Consider the following 6,835-nt stretch of genomic DNA (forward strand, 5'->3'; position numbering starts at 1 on the left):
TCAAAAATAATTTTTTTGCATTTTTTGAGCAAAGGCTACCCCCTTATGAAATTTTCAATTTTCGATGCGAAAAAATTTTTCGAGTTGAGTATACAGTATTGAAGATTGTGGCCAAAAATTCGGATAAATGCAACTCCTATGTTTTTTCTGCGAAAAACAAGCTCAAAAACGCATATTTCCCATCCGAAAAATGTTAAAAAAATCAAGGAGAGTTTCAAGTTGCTGTAACATCTTCTCATCATCTCCGAGGACACCGTTGGATTTGTGAAGAAAATATCTTTCCGTAGAGGTGCTGGATGATGCAGCGCTGTAAAGTTTTCTATGAAAAACATCGCAAAAACCAAATATTTTTGAGCTGAAAATCTCAAAGTCGGTTTCAACGCCTAAAACGCTGTAACTCCTTCATTTTTTCGAATTTCGAAGAATTTCTACCATTCCGCAATTCGAAATTCGAGGAAGATTCGAAAACTAAACAGAATTAGTTAAAATTTTCATTTTTTTTTTTTTTTTCATTTTTTGAACAAAAAAATTTTCAATTTTCGATGCGAAAAAATTTTTCGAGTTGAGTATACAGTATTGAAAATTGTGGCCAAAAATTCGGATAAATGCAACTCCTATGTTTTTTCTGCGAAAAACAAGCTCAAAAACGCATATTTCACATCCGAAAAATGTTAAAAAAATCAAGGAGAGTTTCAAGTTGCTGTAACATCTTTAGTTTTGCGAACTTCAAAACTCCGAGGACACCGTTGGATTTGTGAAGAAAATATCTTTCCGTGGAGGTGCCGGATAATGCAGCGCTGTAAAGTTTTCTATGAAAAACATCGCAAAAATCAAATATTTTTGAGCTGAAAATCTCAAAGTCGGTTTCAACGCCTAAAACGCTGTAACTCCTTCATTTTTTCGAATTTCGAGATATATTAGATTCTATAGAAATTCCTGAATTCAGCTTAGCTAAATAAGGTCTCCTATCGTTTTAACAGTAAGTAAAACCTTTTTTTTTGTTGTGTTATTAAAATTTTTATTATTAAGTTTTTTTTTTTTTTTTTGATTTTCAAAATGTGAAATATTCAATCACATTATTTTATGTTTTTTTATTTAAAGTATCTTCTATATTTTCCTTATATATTTACACTCGTATGTCCTTTTTTTATAATTGGAATATGTTATGTATAGTACAAAAGAATTCGAACAGAAGAAAAATGTTCAGCGTGAACATTGGGCATCAAAAAGCTCTCTCCATCTATCTCTATCGTTGGCCAAAGCTTTGTCTTGATTCCCTGATATATGGTTTCGCTTTTCGTACAGCGGATCCATTTGTTTCTCGGTCTTTTTCTACTTCTCTGCCCTTGGTTCCTACCTCGATGATAAGAGACCTAAAAAAGAGGTCTCTTATCATTGAGCTTAAAATTTTAATCGGACAGCACTCATTGATATGTGAGTATTCTATAAACAGAAGAATTTATTTTAAAGTTTTTCTTTAAATATAAATGTACCGATATTCAAAAACTTACCTATTATTATATACTGCTTTTCATTTAAGACATTTTTTTAAGGTGTATAGAACTATTACAAATTCATTCCTTGTGCTAAATGTTCTCATTCTCTCCAGCTTGGTCCCGTATGCGAATTTCCACACTGCTGTTGATATCTTCCGGTAAGCAATGAAGGTGTCAGATACCTGTCCCCAGGGTTTCTAATCGTTGTGAAGCGCCAACATGAATATATAACACACGCTATTCTGCTAAAATTTCGGTTCAATCCATGGAACATTACGCCTTAAGTTGGAACATAGTTGGCCACACATTTCCACACAGACTTTCCAACTAGCATAGCTTGGCTGGATTTTGCAAAACTCTGTATGGGTCATCCTTACTAGATCTATCGAAATTTCTTGACAAAAGAATTTGATATCTCTTCTGGGGCCACTAAAATTCGTTGAATCGTTATCGAGAAAACAACAAGATCTGACAACTTCCAGAGATCATCTGCATCCAATTGTACCTCTTAAGTTTTGAAAGTGTTATTACATCCCATACAACACCTATCATCTCCATATAATAAGACTTCAGAATCCTATGAAGAATTTTATTTGCAACAAACAAGGTTTTTCTAAGGAACTTTGTTTCTTTCAATCACTGCTTGTTGTCTTTAAGCTGGACCTGACAAATGCAACATTTAGGTCTATTTCCTGAAATGAAAAGCAATCCCATGTTGATTAGTAAGAGTTCTTTATGTTATGAGGGGAAAATATATTTTTACCTGTTTTAGATTTATAGTCGTAAGGGCATCTATTTTGCATCAGAAGTAAAATCCTCGGTTGTTCTTCCACATTGTTTCACCTGAAGTTCCATAAGCCGTCAACTTTTGGTTGACTAATCATAGTTGAAGTTCGGCTTTGTTCCATCTAAAGTTCCAGTTGAATGTGTTACAACATTGCATACATCACCCATCCACATTGTAACACTTCAGAGTCCTTTGAAGCATTTTCTTTACAACAAAAAAGTTTTTGTAATGGACTTTTTTTTTTCTTAAATCATCTGCTCGTTGTGTTTAACCTCATAAATGCATAATGTAGGCCTATTTCCTGAAATAAAATGCGTTCCCATGCTGATTATTAATAATTCTTAATGTTATGAGAAGAAAATATACTTTTACCTGTTTTAGATTCATAGTCATAAGGGCATCTATTCCGCATCAGAAGTAATATCCTCGGTTGTTCTTCCCCATGGTTTTATCTGAAGTTGAATAAGCAATCAACTTATTCATAAGGGATCATAGTTGAAGCTCGACTTTGCTCCATATGAAGTTTCAGTTAAATGTGTTACTGCATCCTGTACATCACCAATTATCTCCAGTCTTACTATAGTAAGACTTCAAAATCCTTTGCAGCATTTGCTTAAAGCAAAAAAGGTTATCTAATGAACTTTTAATCTCTGCTTGTTGACTTTAGTCTGATAGATGCAAAATTAAGGCCAATTTCCTGAAATGCACCGCAGTCCCATGTTGATTATCCCATGTTCTTATGAGAGGAAAAATATTTATACCTGTTTTAGATTCATAGTCATTAAAGCATATTTTCCGCATCAGAAGTAAAATCATCAGCTCTTCCGCAGTGTTTCATCTGAAATTCCATAAACTGCCAGATTTTAAGCAACTGATCATAATAGAAGTTCGGCTTTACTTCATCTAAAGTTCCATAAAACTGCCACCTTTTAAGGACCAGATAATTGTTGAAGTTCCTTTTCCATTTCAGAATTTCAACTTCTCTTTATCTGAAGTTCCATAAAACTGCTAGATAATTGTTGAAGTTCCTTTTTTACCTGTGGATTTCAAATTCGCTTCTTCTAAAGTTCCATAAAACTGCCACCTTTCAAGATCCAGATAATTATTGGATTACCATTTTCACCTGTGAATTTCAGCTTTGCTCCATCTGCCTCCTTTTATGGTTCAGATAATTGTTGGAGTTTCTTTTTTACCTCTGGACTTTGTTCCATCTCAAGTTCCATATATACGCCTCCATTCAAGGTCTAGATAATTGATGAAGTTCCCCTTTTTTCTTGAAAACTTCAGCTTTTTCCCATCTAAAGACTCATAAAACGTTCATATTTCAAGTTCCAGACAGTTTCTGAAGCTTCTCGTTCCTTCCTGAAAATTTATAACAAGGCAATTGTTAATATATTGGAAGTTATTTAAAAGAAGTTTTGCAATATTACCTTTTTCTTAGAGCAGCTCAATTTCATTTCCTGGAAATTTTTATTTCGGTCTGTTTTACAATCCAATCAATTCCTGTCAGACCTTTATAAATTTTTCTCAAATTGAGGAGACTATAAAACAGATATTATGTATATGTATACACATCCATATACATCATTCCTGTTTAACATCGCCTTAATATTCCTTCTCCTTCTAGTTGAAGTATCCTTACTATGCAGCAAATTTATGCATGAACTTATACATCATACTTGTTCAAGGATATCTTAGATCTTCCTTATTCATCAGTTTACAACTTTCTTAATATGAAGTTACAACTGTATTCCTAAAGACTCGTTGACTTTGAAGAATCATTTAAATTTCAAAGGATTTTCACGTTTACTATTCGATGTATCCATTTTCTTTTTAAATTTTAAGCCGCTTTTTTCAAAGTATGTTGTATAAGAAAGTCAAAGTTGAGTTGAGTCAAAGTCTTTTTTATCCATTATTCAAAACTATGTGCGATAACTAATCATGTAGGAAAACCTTTAAAGTGAACATTACATTCTTATTGAAGCTAAACTTCACATTCAAGATGAACATGGCTTCTAAGCCGAACAACTTAGTGAAGTTAGACATCCCTTTTGAAGGCGAACATCTCATTGAAGTTAAATAACTCTTTAAAGATGCAGAACGCTTTAAAAGTGTAAATTTTAAAGACGAAATACAATATCTCATTAAAATTTTGTTGAAGTTGAATAAATCTTTGAAGTTGAATAACTCTTCAACGGTGAGCATCTTATTGCAGTTAAATATTTCATAGAAGATGGACATTTCATTGAACGCCATTCTCTTATTGAAGTCGAATATTTCATTAAGGAACATCTAGTTGAAGTTGTACAACTCTTTGAAGATAACTATCTCCTTAAAGGTGAAAATCTTTTTCAAGTTGAATAACTCTTCAACGGCGAACATCTCATTATAGTAAACATTTCAAAGAAGATGGACATTTTATTAAACATACACCCTTCATTGAAGTTGAATATTTCATTAAAGATCATTTATCTGAAGTTGAATAACTCTTTGAAAGTGAACATCTTTTTGAGTTGAATAACTCTTCAACGGCGAACATCTCATTGCAACTAACCATTTCATAGAAGATGGACATTTCATTGAACGTGAACCACTTATTGCAACTGAATATTTCATTGAAGAACATCTAGCTGAAGTTGAATAACTTTGAAGGTGAACATCTTTTTGAAGTTGAATAACTCTTCAACGACGAACATCTCTTTGTAGTTAAACACTTCATAGAAAATGGACATTTCATTGAACGCAAACCTCTCATTGAATTGAAAAATATTTCATAATTAATAATTTTATTGAAGAACATCTCTTTAAAGGTGAACATCTTTTTGAAGTTGATTAACTTTTCAACGGCGAATATCTCATTGCAAATAAACATTCTGAACGTAAGCCTGTCATTGAAGTTGAAAGTTGCATATTTCATTAATGCACATCTAGCTGAATTTGAATAACTCTTTGAAGTTGAACATATTTTTTAAGTTGTATTTAAACACTTCATAGAAGATGAACATTTCATTAAACTTAAACCTCTCATTGAAGTTAAATATTTCATTGAAGAACATCAAGTTGATGTTGAATAACTCATTGAAGATGAACATCTCATTGAATCTGAGCATACAATTACTGTTGTTTTCATGTTCATATGACCATCAAATCGAACACACTTTTCATTCATGTTTGAACCAATATTCATTTTATTCAATATTCATATTTATTCATTGAAGATGTGCATTTCATTGAACGTAAACCGCTCATTGAAGTTAAATATTTCATTAAAGATCATCTAGTTGAAGTTGAATAACTCATTGAAGATAAACATATCATTGATTGTGAACATATAATTGATGTTGTTTTCATGTTCATAGGATCTTCAAATCGGATATACCTTGCATTAACTTTTGAAGCAATCTTCATTTCATTCAATATGCATGTTTAATTACTGGAACTTCCTTTAACAGAAGTTTATTTAGCTTCTTTTAACCACAAATCCATAATACAACTCTTTGCTGTTTCATTTTATTTGCCTATTCTAAGGATATTCAAATCTAATATATTCTCTTAATATATATTTGGTACAATCTTTATTGCCATAAGTATGTCGTTTAGATGTTTTTAATATTGAAACTTTCTTCAAAAGAAATTTGATGTTCAATATGTAATTCGAAATTTTCTAGAGTTTCACCAACATTTAGCTCACGGCGTTGTACGATCTTCAACTCTAACATTCTTCTTCTCCATTTTATCTTTATTCAATGGAGCATTCCATGTAATTCAATGTAAAAACCGTTCTGTGGTAAAAATAGCTTATGTCAGTAGTAACATGTGGTATGTCCGCTATTGAGGTATTCTATGATCGCTACAATAGAGAAGACAAAGGATTATCCTAGAGTTGCATACTAAATTGGTTGCCGATGGCCACAGAACTGAAAAATCGGTTGCCACGACCCTAAGAAAGGGAGAAGCTTTTGTGTTCTCGCCAAGACTAGGAATCCATCCTAATGCATGGAAGTGAATTAAAACATATCTTTGGCTTAGCTGAGCGTTAAAATGCAGACATAGGTGCATATAAATCTGGGGTTCTGCAGGATTACACTCTAAAGATAGAAGACTGTCAACAATGCAATAACTCTTTCTGCTTCATATTATGTATATGTTGAAAAGCACATAAGTTTTTACAGTTCCAGCTTTAGATGAATCCTAAGAATCCTTTAAATGAGTAGAAAAAGAACATTTTGAAATATCGAAAATGAAACTTCTTACCAAACGACTTGCCTGTATATATAAGTGATCCCAGATTTTTAATTTTTGATGAGTCAGACACTCTGGAAATTATAGAGAACTCCACACACTCCTACTATCAGAAAACAAATATTAACAGTTAAGTATCTCTTACGCAGTGACACTCTTATATCAATCCCTCTTTTGGCAACTATATGGATAGTTCTATATGTTGCATAGTCTTGGTATTCACTAGAAAGCAATGATAATGATTTCAGTATATCATCAAAGAAAGAAAAATTTCTTTTCATTTCATTAGGTACATAATTGAAGTTCTTAT

General features: G+C 32.2%; 1 long non-coding RNA gene across 1 annotated transcript; it reads right to left on the reverse strand.

Annotated features, from left to right (window-relative positions):
• Positions 1–2,923: 2,923 nt before the first annotated feature.
• Positions 2,924–5,204, reverse strand: LOC106082541 (uncharacterized). Its single transcript, XR_009398482.1, has 3 exons — positions 3,714–5,204; positions 3,045–3,645; positions 2,924–2,980 (listed from the first exon to the last, which is right to left on the reverse strand). It is a non-coding gene; the product is annotated as an uncharacterized LOC106082541 (long non-coding RNA).
• Between the last annotated feature and the right edge of the window lie 1,631 nt (positions 5,205–6,835).

The sequence above is a fragment of the Stomoxys calcitrans genome, chromosome 5 (genome assembly GCF_963082655.1).
Source record: "Stomoxys calcitrans chromosome 5, idStoCalc2.1, whole genome shotgun sequence".
Taxonomy (NCBI): Eukaryota; Metazoa; Arthropoda; class Insecta; order Diptera; family Muscidae; genus Stomoxys; species Stomoxys calcitrans.